The sequence below is a fragment of the Chenopodium album genome, chromosome 14 (genome assembly GCF_948465745.1).
Source record: "Chenopodium album chromosome 14, dcCheAlbu1.1, whole genome shotgun sequence".
NCBI lineage: Eukaryota > Viridiplantae > Streptophyta > Magnoliopsida > Caryophyllales > Amaranthaceae > Chenopodium > Chenopodium album.
This window is the reverse complement of record NC_137847.1, coordinates 26,838,832-26,854,211: the sequence shown is the minus strand read 5'-3', so window position 1 is coordinate 26,854,211 and position 15,380 is coordinate 26,838,832. Positions and strand designations below refer to the sequence as shown.

Below are 15,380 nucleotides of genomic sequence, written 5' to 3'. Positions count from 1 at the left end.
AAAAGTTATTAGATTAAAATCTCCAAAAGGGTGTTTATTTCTATGGATATTGTCATTCCTTTTAGACATGTTTAAATTATATGCCAATATTTTAAATCTTTAAATTCACTATGTTTAAATTTAGATGAAGGAGACGAAATGAGTAGTTGGACCAACTTCTTACAATCTAGTCATGAGAATGAGAAAGGTGTAGAGGATTATTTAAATAAAGCGTTCTCTACACGAGCAATTGGAGATCAAATTACTTGCCCGTGTAAGGCATGCTATCACCTCTTTTTGCATCGTAAAGAGACAGTTTTCAATCATTTTGATTGCACACGAGATCGAGCCTGGCATTGAAGGATGGCGTTGTTATGAAAAGGGCATGTAATCAACATCAAATACTAAGAGGGATGTTGAAGACATGCATGATGATATTGAACGTCAAATATATGATGTTCATAGAGATGTGGCAGAAAGGTATGAAGGTGTTGGAGATGAGCCGAATGATGAGGCTAAGAAGTTTTAAAAGTTAGTTGAAGATGGTAAACAAGAGTTATATCCTGGGTGCAAAAAAATTTCAAAGCTATAATTTCTTATTCGTTTTTACCTTTTGAAGTGTACTCATGGGTTAACTAATATAGAAATTTCAGAGTTTTTGGAGCTTTTTCGAGAAGTGTTACCAGATGCATCAATTTGCCTAAATCTTTTAATGAGGTAAAGAAATTGATAAAAGATCTAGGTCTTCATTATGACAAGATTGATGCATGTCGTAATGATTGTATGCTATATTGGAAGGAGCATGAAGCTGCCACGTCTTGCCGTGTTTGTCATACTCCAAGGTGGAAAGAAACATAGACTGAATACCAAGAAGATATTAGCAATCAACCATCCAAGAAAGTGCATCAAGTCCCTGAAAAAGTTCTTCGACATTTCCCTCTTAAACCAAGGCTTCAAAGGTTGTACATGTGTTTAGAAACAGCAGAGCTAATGAGGTGGCATGATGAAGAAAGAAAAAAAGATGAGTTGTTGAGGCATCCTGCTGATGGTGAGGCATGGAAAGAGTTTGACCAAAAATACCCATATTTTGCTAATGAGACACGTAATTTTCGTCTGGGCTTTGCAAGTGACGGGTTCAATCCATTTCGAACAATGAGCACATAACATAGTACATGGCTTATTGTTTTAATTAATAACAACTTACCACCATGATTGTGCATGAAGCCAGAATTCTTAATGCTATCTCTCCTTATTTCTAAGCCCACCTCTCCTGGAAATGATATTTATGTCTACCTTCAACAAGTGGTTGAGGAACTTAAAGATTTTTGGAAGTATGGGTTGGACACCTATGATGCGGAGAAGCGTTAAACATTTAAGATGCATGCAGCTTTACAATCAATGACCAACAACTTTCCAGGTTATGCTATGTTATCGAGTTGGAGCACCAAAGGGAAGTTTGCATGCCCTTATTGTCACTACCAGACTGATCATCATCACTTGAGTAATAGTAACATATCGTGTTATTGGGCTCATCGTCGATGGTTAGATGAAAACCATCCTGGGCTGCATGATATGGAGTCTTTTAATGGGGAAATAGAACAGAGGACATCTCCAGATCCTTTAACAGGGGATCAAATTTCAAGCTTGTTGGAAAACTGGGAAAACATGTTTAGAAAGTTACAACCAAAGAGGAAATATGTAGATTGTCCATGGAGAAAGTCCTCTGTCTACCACACTTTGCCTTATTGGAAAGATTGTGGTTGTCGTCATCATTTGGATGTCATGCACATTGAAAAAAACATTTGTGATAATGTGCTCGCAACTTTGTTAGACATACCTGGAAAGTCAAAAGATCATCATAAGGCTTGATTAGATTTACAAGAAATGGGTATAAGGGAAGAACTACATCTTGTAGATGTAGGTGACGAGCGGTATGTTTTGTTGCCCAGAGCATCATTCTCAATGATGAAGGAAGAGAAAAGCATATTTTGTAGTGTTTTGAAGAAGGCAAAGCTGCCTAAGGTTGTGCATCAAATATTTCAAGGTGTGTACAAGTAAAGGAGGGGAAAATATAAAGGTACAAGAGTCATGATGCTAATATAATAATGCAACACTTGCTTCCGCTAGCAATTAGATAAAATTTACCAAAGCATGTTGCTTTACCTCTTATGAGATTTAGTGGCTTTCTTAGGGAAATATGCAAGAGAGTCATCAATCCGAAAGATTTAGATTGCCTTTCAAGCAGGAATTGTTGAGGCTCTTTGTCAACTAGAAAGAATATTTCCACCTTCTTTTTTTGACATAATGATCCACTTACCGATTCATTTGGTTGATGAAATCAAGCGTGGTGGACCGGTGTGTGATTGGTGGATGTACCCTATAGAAAGGTACCTCAAAAAGTTAAAATCATATATTTTGTCGCCCTGAGGCTTCTATAGCAAAAGGTTATTTGGCTGAAGAGTGCTTGATATTTGCTCTATGTATTTGAATGCTAGTGTAAAGAAGCAATCTAAGTGGTTTAACAGATGTCAAGAGAAAACTGATGAAATTGATGAAGAATCACTTTTATTCCCTAAGGCAGGTTATCCTCTTGGGAGGAAAAAGAAAGGTAATAAGAAAGAGAAGGCATACACTCTTGATTCGGACATAATGGCTCTAGCACATCGTTATGTGTTGTTTAATTGTCAAGATGACCAAGTTGAAAATTACATCAAGTGAGTAACTTTTTTAATATCTTGTCCATTATGTTTAAATTTATATTGTTTTATTACCTTACTTATTGACAGAGGGTGGATTCTAAGTCGTTGGAAACTAAAATTCCTCCATTCAAACTAAATTTATAACCAAGCCTACACCTAGTAATAAGGCAAGTTCGGGTCGAACCACTAGGAATGGGGGGAAATTTGCTACGGTCAATGTCAAGCTACTTCGTAGTGTAAGAGGTAGTGTAGGTTATCTAAATTCAACTAAACAAACAAAGTAAATCAATATATCAAAACACTAGGGATTTAGGATCCACATGTACTTGCAATGGACACACACTAATCGGGTTGGAGATTGATTGATTCGAGTATTGCGAGGGAAGATAGCCAATGCAATCAAAAGAGCTCGACAAAGCTATCTCCTAGAGGTCTAGCTAGCACCAACTACGAAAGAATCTAACTAGGAACGTCACTAACCAAGCTCAATCGACAAATGCGAGCTACAAATCAATTGTCCGTATCAAAGTAGACTCACAATGCAATCTAGTATGACAATTAAAGTTAGCTACTCTATAAATAATCACACACATGCACAAAATCAATCGACAAATTTAATCACAATGCTAAATCAATCAAAAACCCCCAATTAGCTATGATCCATCACTCCAACATGCTTCACCACATCCCTAGCAAGTAAACTACTCACAATCCATGGAAGAAGTCAAGATCAAAACTAAGCAATTCAACGAATTCATCATCATCATTTCAATCAAACAAATCCAATCAACTAATCAATAAACTTGAACAATCAACAAAACAATTGGAATCAAAAGCTAAATATTGCATTAAAGTAAAAGAAATCCTTACAAACTTTGATGAAATCAAAGGAAATGTGCTTAGAATCATCAATCATCAACCATGAGTTTCTTTCTCTAAACTATTCTCTAATTCTTCTCTAATGAATCATCTAATCTCCCAAAATTCTCTTCTACTCCTCTAAAAATAGAAGAAAAATCTATATATAGTGAAGCTAACAAAGAGAAGTTGATTAGATCATCCAAAATAGACCCGTACAGGCACGACCTTCTTCAAGAAGATGCGCGGCCACGCAAAAGAGGGTACGGAACAGGGGGAGCAATAGGCGCGGTCGCGCCAGAGCACCGCGCGCCCGCGCCACCACACTGCACGACCGCGTCATTGTTGCGCGCGCCTGCACCTGGGAGCAGGGCAGCTCTCTTCCCCTTCAACTTGACGCTCCTCGTGCGTTCTACTTGGTGTGCTTGATGAACACAGAGCATGGAAGATTCTAAACACTTTGACGGTGGGTTTAGCACCAAAATTGGTGCCCCCAACGGCTTGAATGCACGGCCTAAAGAAACTTGGAACTTGCACATCTCCATACTTGGGCTTCAAATGGAAGACACTAAACATCCCCATCCATGCAAAACCCGGGGAGAAACCACGGGATTCCTTGGACAACAATCTTAACCTGAAAATGAAAGAAAACAAAAAAATAAAAGGGAAAAAGACAAAATAAACCAAGAAATACACGAAAATGGAAAATCAACTAAGGAAAGTGCAAACTAATGAAATAAAGAGCAAAACTAAGGAAAAAAGAATGAAAAGAGCTATAAAAGCAATCTAAAATCACCCTAAAAGAGAACAAATGAGTGCCATAAATGACACTCATCAAATTCCCCCAAGCTAAACTTTTGCTCGTCCTCAAGCAAAACCAAGCAAGCAAGAAAAGGATGAAAGACTTATTCAAAAAGGAAAAAGAAAGACATGAGATAAGAATATACACTAAGACTCACTATCGTAGGAATCACGATTGTTTTTAGCTACAACAAGCCCTTTAAACCCCAAAGTCGCCTTTGAGGACGAGTGTGGTCTCTTAAAGGTTTCCTAAGAGCTTAACCCATAACTCTCAACAAACAAGCATGAGGCAAATCACTAAAGTAAAAGAAATCAAAAGAAAAGTAAAATCAAAACCTTTACGAATTGGACTTTACAAAATGACTACATTTCAAATGAATAAACCAATTTCTTAGGAAAATAAGGGTATACACGTTCCAAGATATCTAAGGTTGATTGAAATGTAGAATATTCTAAGCGTAGAGAACTAGTAATCACAATCCACCTTCATCCCATTCAATCTTACCGCGTTTTCCCTACTAGTCTCAAATCTCCCTCTAGTGAGAATCTCAATAGTTCCTCGAAGGATCCGGAAAAGAACATATTTTAGGCTACTCGACGTCTTGACTACGCATCCCTCTCCATAGGCTATAACTCATAATTCCCTCCCCCGATATGTTACTCAACCTCTAGATCAAAAGGACTTTCAAAGGTTGTAATGTAAGGGCAAAAAGGGTGAGGCACTACTACAAAAAGCTGCAAAGAGACCCGTTGAAAAATGCTTTACAAACCACCAAGCAACAGGTCTCTAGCTAAGGGGTCTGTCAGATAAACAAACCGCCTCTTTGGGGGGGTCTGTTTTAAAAATATAACAGACCGGTTTATTAAGAAGTCAGGTTTGTCAGACTAGTACTTTGAAAAATTATTTCGAAGAATAAGAGACCCGTTATTTAACATAACAAGTCTTTTCAGTGGGGTATCAAACAGACCAAATATGCTACATAACTGGTCTCTTTCTTCTTTTTTTTTTGTAAAAAAAAAATTCTCGTGATTTTTTTTATTATACGTTCTATTTTGAAATTTGAATTTCATTGCTTTATTGAATTGGCGGAGTACTGAAAATGCAAACTTTGAATATGTAATTAAACAAACCGACATATATTAATTATTGAAATTTACAAAATAATTACTAGAATTATTTACAAGTGGTAGCTTATTGAATAATTTACAAGTATATACTCCATACGACCATGCATACATTAATAGTGTATCTTGTAGTCCGTATTCCTTCCATCTTGTACTCCGTATTCCTTTGATGATTATTAATAGCATAATCTGTCCAATGATATAAATAATATTAGGAATAATTACGCCCAATAATATAACAATATTAGGAACAATTATGCAAAATGATATGTAGTTATATGAAATTAAAATACATCTTGCTAAATTAAGAGCCAATAAACAAGTCAAGATTTAGTAAAATAAAGAGCAATAATCTAAGTTAACATTCAAACTAAAAAAAAAAAAAAAAAGAAAAACCAGATAAAGATTAGAACACCAACAATTGAAAGCCAAATCTAAAATTTTACTCAAACAAAACAATTGCAATTAACAACAAAAAACACGACGAGTTTCAATGAATTGAACAATTTAGCAATTAATTTTTTTAAAAAAAGCAATAATACTTGAATCGTGGTGAAACATTAGTAGATCTCGAATAGTCATTTGGTAAAGCAGAAACTTTTGCTCTTGCCCTCACTTTCGTCCCTTTCACAGATCTTCGGACCTTTACTCATAAAACTTCGAATCTAAATTATTTTGGTGCGAATTAACCAATCACATAATCTTTCAATAGATCCAACAAAAGGATTATAATAAATTTAAAGAAAAATTCGAGAGTACAAATAGAATCAAAACCTGTTTTCGTTGTTACCGGCATCTCCATCCTTAGAGTTGTTTCTGGGTTGTGACGATTCCCCATCTGGGGTTTGAAAGGCTCTTAAGCTGTTTTAAGAGCTCTCAATCTCTCTCTCCTCTCAATTACTGCTTGTTCAATTGGATCTTCTTCCGTCACCATTAAAGCATGCTCAAATTACTTCAGTATTTACAAATTTAGGTAAATGAAGATAGAATAATTAAGATATTTTCAATAAATGGGATTTAGAATGAAAGGGGCGTTGATAACTAAGAAGGTAAGAATTGGATATTACCAACCATTCAGTGGCGTTGATATAAGAATGAATTAATAAGGTAATATCCAAGTGGCGTTGATAACTAAGAAGGTAAGAATGAAATGGGCTTTAGAATGAAAGGCCTCAATAAGGTATGATATAAGAGAATTAAGAAGGTAAGAAACTCGTTCAGTCTCACAACGGGTCTCCTAGACTTCTATTGTTTTTCCCATCCCAAAATTAGTGGGCCCTACTATATTTTAGAGACCCGTTAGGTTTCACAACAGGTTTCATATCTCTCCTCTAATTAAATTGGTGGGACCTATTGCACTTAAGAGACCCGTTATCACTAATATTGGATCTCCTACATCAAACAAACCTATTATTAAAATGACGGATCTTTTATTAGGGGTCCTTTTTCCAAATTTTGTAGTGTTGAGGGTAGGCTTAAAATTTAGAATTAGGTGGTATTCCTAATTAGTGAAGCAAAAGGGTGATCAAACCTTCTCCTCATAACTAAGTAATCACCAAACAAAAACAAACTAACACCCCCAAGCTTATTCAAAGCTATACTCACAATCATATATAAAAAAAGCGTAAACGCTGCTCCCCCAAGCTTAAATGAAGCATTGTCCTCTATGCTTAAAAAGGGAGAAAAGATTCACATCAAAATATTTTTGCATTTTCTCATTTTCACTCTTTTTATTTTTTATTTTTTATTTTTTTTTTTTTTTTTTTTTGCATTTTCCAAATTCATAATAATTGTCCTCGCCCTTTTAACTATGGACGGCTTTTTCAACTTTGCACTTGAATGTCCTTGCCTTTTTTAAAACTACAGACGGCTTTTTCATTTATTCACTTGCCATTATTCACAAAATATACAAAATATAAGCTTACTTACAAATAAGAACCAATACCCAAACTCATATACCACAATCTCCAATAACATGATCATTTGCTTCACAAAAACCAAAAATGGAACAAAAATGAAACAAAAGGCACAAAATTCTAAAGATGTAGCATGAAAAGAAGGGAAAAAGGCTCAAATGTTTAGCAAGAATGCAAATGTAAACCCAAAAACCAAAAATAATGAAGATTTTCCTAGAAAATAAAAATTACCACCCCGAAAAGATGTCTTTGTCCTACCTAGATGGTTCAGTCTCGGTCTTGAGAATTATGAGTCAAGATTCTAGTTTAGGTCCGCAATAATTAAGGATCCATGCCGCTCATGCAAGTAAGTGTAGAAGGCTTGAAAAATTGTAAACCTAAAATGGATGTAGCAAAAACTCACTATTGGCGTCAAATCGACTATAGGAAGCAACTACCAAACATGCCACAAACAAGTAGAATTGGGTTTCATGATCCCCCTACTTCTTAGACAAGCTACCTTAGCATACGCCATCCTAGAATTAACCAAGTATATTCTCAAACCGTGTATACCCCTACCAAGTAGGAAGATGTTCATTCAAAAGCAAAAGTCCGTTAGTATTTAGTCCATTTCACAAGGAAGATAACAAAAAGAAGAATAAAGCCTCAAAAACTTTATACAAACCAAAAACAAAAAGAAAGAGAAGAAAAGAAAAGAAAGGAAAAGAAAGGAAAAGAAAGAAAAGTAAAGAAAAATAAAGAAAAGACGAAAACAAAGATAAAGGAAGAGTAGGAAAATAAAGAAAGGAACAAAGATGCAAATATAACACGTAATTCCCAATCGTCATACAAGTGATCAATTGACAACATTGCCAATGATCCCAAACACTCTAAGGTGTTACAAGCATACATCCTCGAACCGTTCAACTTCTCCTAAAACTAATCCTAATCTATGCATCCAAGAAAAGTAAAGAAATAAAAGAAAGAAAATAAGAAGGATCTCACCGGGCTTCCAAGCAATGCTAATAAAAAATAAGGCGAAAGATCAACCACCTTCATTAAGCTCCAAGAAATAATAGAATCATCATCAAAGCCAAGAGAGAAGAAAAATAGAAAATAGATCTATAACAAAGTAAGAATAAGCAAAGAAAACTAACGGAACTATACACTAAACTAGCAACTAAACACTTAAACTACAAGATTTGGATTTAAGGGATTTGGATTCAAGGGTTTTAGATAATAGGGCTTTGGATTCATGGGAGCAAACAACATGCATCATAATCATCATAGAAATCATCACAACAACACCATTATCAAGAGAGAAAGAAAAGACATGGAAAGATCATAGAAACAACAATCAAACACCATCAATGATAGACCAAGGTAAGCAATTATCAAACATCAAGGCAAAAAGTAGACAGGCAATGCACAACAACAATATTGGCCACTGTGACAAACCCCTAATAAAATAGAGTTCCCCCAAGCTAAACAAGAATACATCTCAACATCCCATCAATTCAAAGCAAGCATCACATAAAATAAGAGATGGAGGAAAAAGGCACAAAATAGGAGAACTAGCTACCACTCGGCCCAACACTATCATTGTCATCCCCGTCATAGGAGAACCCGGATGGGGGACCATAAGGATCCCATCCCCCGGTTTAACCGGGTGGCCAGCCGTAGTGCCCCTTGAAGTTGTCTTATTGCTAAGGGGCAAGGAGAGTATATTGCTCGGGCAAAGCGAGCGGTAGTTGATGATCGGGGTGAACATAGGAGTAGTTAGGATCACCTTTATAATCGCTCCCACCGGGAACATGGTAATCGTAGTTACCGTGCTCATCGGGGAATGAGCGAGTCACGGTGCTAGACCCCGGGGGTCCTTGCCAATATGGGTACCCGCCTGATGGTATAGGACCAAGTTGGAGTGGAAAGTATGGGTAGTTAACCGCGGGGGAGACCTCCCCACGGTTAACACTCGCATCATATAAATGTTATTGTTGGAGAAACATACCTTGTTGCATCTCTGAGATGCCTCTCATTTGGTGATAAATTGCCTCGAAATCTTGGTCGCACATCCCTGCCAATCTAATTTGCATCCCCTTTATTTGTGCACTTAGAGCATCCATATCGGGGTTAGAAAATTTTTGATGTTGTCGTGGTTGTCGTTGTTGTTGTAGTTCTTCTTCTTCTTCTTCTTCATCTTCTTCAACCATCTCCTCATCATCATCACCATAGGGGAGGCGGTTACTTAAGGGTACATGCCACACATTAGGCACATCCTCTTGGTGGATAGAAGTCAAGGATGGGTTAGGGAGATAGCACCAATGTTTGTTCTCCCTAAGCCAATCAAACACCTCATCATCTTCATTCTTGGCCAAAAATTGCACCTGCTTCAATTGTGCAATGTCGAGGTAGAGGGTGCTCGAACTACCCACCGGAGTACAAGAGGGTAAGTAGTGGTCAAGATGAAGGTTGGTCGCGAGCCTCGTAACCATACTACCACAAGGGATCTCTCCGGACTCCCTTTCTTGCAACCCCTTGTAATATCTCAAGAACATGTACCCTAAGTTCAAATGAACCCGGTACTCCTCTCTAGTAGCCAACCAAAGTATCCGAGCTCCAATTGACTCATCTTTCCCAATTCTTGCTTAGGGATTATCGAATTTCCCAAAATCCTATGAAGAACCCTTAGACACGGTTGGAATACCTTGCTTATGGTGTCATACCGAGTAATGAAATTGCCTTCCCCCGATATATTACTCCGCAAAGAATTTTGGTCATACTCATTCTTGAAGAAGAACTCGGGGTGCAAGACATCCGCCCCCAGATTAAGATCAAGTGCCGCATTGAAATCGGCAAGAGAAAGATCATGATGAATGTTGAAAAGATGAAAATGGATCCAGTAGTTATTATCCTCTACCACCTCACATGAAACCGTAACAAAAAATTCCAAAGTTGGCTCAAGGTAGGTACGGTAACACGTGCTCACAAAGGTGCTCATGCGAAGATTGCTAAACAATTCCCTCAAATCCTCATCAATACCCAATTTGATCATGTCTTGTTGAAAGTAGTGCCGAGAGGGTTTAAAGGATTGGTTCTTTTTTAGCTTGGCATATCGAGCTTTTTGGATTGGGTCATTGATTTTTATCTTTGCCAAAGGATTAGGTTATTTTGTTTGGGAAGTAGACGGGTTTGAAGAAGGTTCTTCGATTGTGATGTTGGTTTTTGGTTTCTTAGAGGAAAAGGCTCGAACAAGCTTCGACATTGTGTTTCCCCCAAATTTATCAACTCATAAACCAATCAATCAACACCACAAACACCACAAAAATACCACAAAACACTTCCAATCACCAATATCACAACTCCTTAACCAATAACACCAAGCACACAAACAACACCTTACTACCAATATTCAAAATTTTTAACTTCTCACAATCACCACCAATTAAACCAAATTTTCTTCACAAATGTACAACACGATGTGAGTAAAAATCAATCAACAATCAACACAAATAATCAACCAAATATCACATTCAATCAAACAATTCATCAAAACACATAGTACTACTATTCACAACATAAACAATCAAATTCTTGCAACAAAATGATATAAAATGTAAATAAGAGTTTAAGAAGATAATTATACCATACTAGAAGCAAGATTGAACAAGAATTAGCCACCAATTCCCACCAAACCAAAAAGCCCCAAATTTGGTCTTTAATGGAGGAGAGAGATTGGAGATTGAAAATGGAAGTAAGTAGTATGATTATTGTTGTAAAAGATGAATTTGTAAAAGGAAAATGTTGATTTTTGATGGATTTCCGATGAATTGATGAAGAAATATGTGAGAAATGGAGGTAGGGTCTCGGTTCTGTAGAGTGAGAATGAGGGTCGTACATGCAAGAATGAGGTTGAGGGGAAATGAGGGAAAGAAAGAAGAAAGAAAAGAAATAGAGGCTCGGCGCTGCCCAGGTGCGCGGCCGCGCGACTTTACTACGCTCCCGCGCCCGTGTCTTCCTTTCTTAAAATTGTTGCTTGATTTTACTTGAAAAGAAGAGGGTAGCTCTGCCCCTGCTGGTGCGTGCGCGCACATACATTGTGTGTGCGCACCAGCCAAGGCCAGGGGGGCTTGCTCCCTCTTGTGCTTACTCTCGTGCTCGCGCTCTCATCGACGCTCACGAGCGTCATGATCAAGTGATACCCACGAGGGGGGCAGACCAAAAATCACATAAGAATTTCTTTTTGTTTTTTCAAAAATCACTTGTTCATGATTAAAATTCACGAGAACGCAAGCACGAGAGCGCACTTGCACATTAATTTCTCCTTCACCTTAATTCAACTCAAACCTCTTGAAACCTTAAATATTCACTAAAATTTTCGAAAATCTTAATCAACTCAATCCCAAGGTACCTTACCCTTTTACCTCAAAATTCGATAAAATAGAACATATTCTCATTAAAAACACGAAACACCTTTCCATTGCTCATGCTCACTTGAAATAATCCAATTCCCATGAATCTAACCTATCAATCCAAATAGAAAACAAGTGAAAGAAAGGAAAACAAAAGAAAGAAAATTAAGAAAAATAGGAATCAAAAGGAAAGGGTTAGAAAATCGGGTTGCCTCCCGTGAAGAGCTTGCTTAAGGTCCTTAGCTCGACTCTTCCTCCAAATCATGGAGGGTCAAAGAACACCACCTTGTTCAAAGTGGCGGATGGAACAAACTCCTCTTCAATTTTTAGCAACCTCACATTGTTGCTAGATGAAACTTCACTTGATGAAACCTCAAAAGCAAGCCTCTCTTGATTCAACTTCATCCTTTTCTTCCTAAAAGCTCTCGCCTTCTTCTTTGCCTTGTTCCTTCTAGTAGACGCTTTCTCACCATCCATACTCTTGGAATCATCCTCCTCCTCCTCTTGAGGGTAAAGCTCAAACTAATGAGGAATGTCAATCACCTCCTCATCCATGGGCTTGGAAAACTCCTTTTTCTCTTAACTAACCTTCTTGCAATCAAAACTCAAAAGCACATCATCACAAATCTCAAGAACATCATTAGTTGAAGAGTCAATCATGCATACATTATCAATGGAGCGAGGGGAATTAACACACATGGTTCCATTAACAAAAGACAAGGACTCATGCATCGGTTTTAGCTCAAAACTTGCCTTATTGCTACCAACTCTTAAAGTAATTAGGCCTCCCTTAACATTAATCAAATCTCCCAAAGTAGTTAAGAAAGGTCTCCCTAGAATGATAGGTATGTGGTCATCTTCTTCAATTTCAAGCACAATAAAATCTACGGGAATAGTAAAACCACCTATCTTAAGGGGAACATCCTCAACCCTTCCCTTGGGGAACTTGATGGATCTATCGGCCAATTGCAAAGTTATGTTGGTAGGAAGAAGCTCTCCTAGCTTAAGCTTCTTGAAGACGGAATAAGGCATGATACTAACGCTAGCACCAAGATCACATAATGCATTTTCAAAAAGTTTGCCTTTAGTTTTGCAAGGAATGGAGAAATTGCCCGGGTCTTTCATCTTTTTGGGTAAGTCATTGTGAATCAAAGCATTACAACACTCCCCAACCTCTATCGAATCTATCTCATTGCACTCTCTCTTGACACTCAAGATATCCTTAAGAAATTTGGAGTATCTAGTCATTTAGGTCATGGCTTCGGTGAGAGGGATTGAAAGATGAACTTCCTTCAACATATCAAGGAACCTCCCAAATTGTTCATCAATTTTGTTCCTAAAAAACTTTTAGGGGTATGGAAGGTCGGGTTTTCTCACTTCCTCTTGCACTTACTCAACACTCTTCTTTTTCTCTTGAGCTTCCTCTTTGCTCACATTCTTTAACAGATCGTTCTCTTCTTTCTCACTTGAGTCACTCCTCTTCTCATCCTCCTCACTCATCCTAGAAACTCTCTCCTCAAGTACTTTCCCACTCCTTGTGGTAATAGAGTAGACGGGTTTCTTAGGATCAACTCCTTGAGAATATAATGAAGAAGGGCTAGCACAATCTTTCAAGGTGTTAGCTAGTTGAGTGATTTGGGTCTCATGCATTTTGTTGTGTGTCATCATCTCATTGAACTTCTTGTCACTGACCGTCATGTAAGTGTTCAAAATTTTTGTTTGGTTTTCAATGATCTCCTCCAAGTTAATTCTAGAAGATGAGGGTTGAGCATAGGAATTATCACCTTTGGTCTTTGGAACAAAACCGGGTGGGGGACCCCTTTGAGCATTGTTTTGAAAATTTCCCCTACCTTGGTAGTTCCAATTACCCCTATTTTGATTTTGACCATAACCTTGATTATGGTTACCATGACCTTGGTTATGATTACCATAATTTTGGTTTTGATTTTGGCTAATATAACCTTGGTTATTATAGTTACCTCAAAAATTTTGGTTCCCTTAGTTCCTATTACCACCACCTTGGTCATACTTGTCAAAATTCCCATGGTTGTAATTCCTATTCCATTGACCTCTTTGATTCTCAAACCTAGAATCATTATTTTTTGACACATAATTCACATGCTCATTCACATTTCCATCTTGATCATCACAAACATCCATACATGCATGAGTAAAATTAGAAGCATCATGATCATACGATCCACAAACATCACAAAACAAGCATCCACTAGGCATGTTACAAGAAGAGGGAGAGGGTTGAGGATTAGAAGACATACCTCTCCCCTTAGATTGGGAGGGAAGATTCAAAACTTGGGAGGTAGCACTTTCCAACTTTGCCTTGATAGCGGACATTTCTTTCCCCAAGCTTGTCATTTGTGAGGATAGATTGTTGATTGCATTTAGATGATCAACCGAGTACACCGAAGAGCTACTCTTGCTAGTTGACTCCCTTTCTCTATCTTGCCAATCACTATAGTACCTCACTACGTCTTCAATTATGTCTACCACTTCCTCCTCCGTTTTATTCATAATGGGACCTCCGGCTCCTCCATCTAGACATGACTTTCCTTGAGGACTAAGGCTTTCATAAAAGATTTGAATAATTTAGTATGTAGGAATTCTGTGGTGAGGACATTCTCTTTGATACTCCTTGTATCTCTCCCATGCTTCATAAAGGCTTTCAATAGGCTTTTGCTTGAAACCTTGAATCAAAAGCTCTAGCCTCCGCCGTTTTCTTTTGTGGATAGAAACAGGATAGAAATTCCTTGGTTACTTCGTCCCATGTCCTTAGAAAATTCGGCTTGACCTCCTTGTCTAGCCATTCCAAGGCACGCCCTATGAGGGAAAAGGGAGAAAGCTTGAGGCGGATGAATTCTTGGGAAACTCCATTCACTTTGTTAGTGTTGCAATACTTTTTGAACTCCTTGAGATGATATAGTGGGCTTTCATGCTTAGCCCCACTAAATTGTCGCCTCTCTATCAAAGTGATCATCGCTGGCCTTATATCAAAGTCATTTGCCGGTATTGTAGGTGGAGCAATCCCACTTTTAAACCTATATGCACCGGGAATCCCCAATTCCTTCAATACCACTCTTGGATTTTCTCCCATGCTTGCTTGTTCTTCTTGTTGTGGTTCTTCTTCACTTGAAGGGCTAGAACTCAAAGATCGTCTAGCAACTCTTATTCTTGCAATTGTCCTCTCAATTTCCGGATCAAAAGGTACTAAAGTCCTTCCTTTTGTCCTATGCATACAATCTCAAAGAAACAATTAGTAGCACGGCTACAAGTGTAGCCTAAAAGAGAAAAATCTTTTTGTAGTTTTTTTTGAAATAAAATGAAATAGACTCAAATACAATAGCAAACAACTACGCCATTCCCCGGCAACGGCGCATTTTTTACGGAGGGTGGATTCTAGGTCATTGGAAACTAAAATTCCTCCAATCAAACAAAATTTATAACCACACCTACAATAGTAAGAGGGTACGGAACAGGGGGAGCAACAGGCGCGGCCGCGCCATTGTCGTGCGCGCCCGCACCTAGGAGCAGGGCAGCTCTCTTCCCCTTCAACTTGATGCTCCTCGTGCGCTCCACTTGGTGTGCTTGATGAACAC

At 37.9% G+C, this 15,380-nt stretch overlaps 1 non-coding gene across 1 annotated transcript; it reads left to right on the top strand.

Annotated features, from left to right (window-relative positions):
* Positions 1-14,386: 14,386 nt before the first annotated feature.
* On the top strand, positions 14,387-14,493 carry LOC145580553 (small nucleolar RNA R71). Its single transcript, XR_014099571.1, has one exon. It is a non-coding gene; the product is annotated as a small nucleolar RNA R71 (small nucleolar RNA).
* Positions 14,494-15,380: the final 887 nt, after the last annotated feature.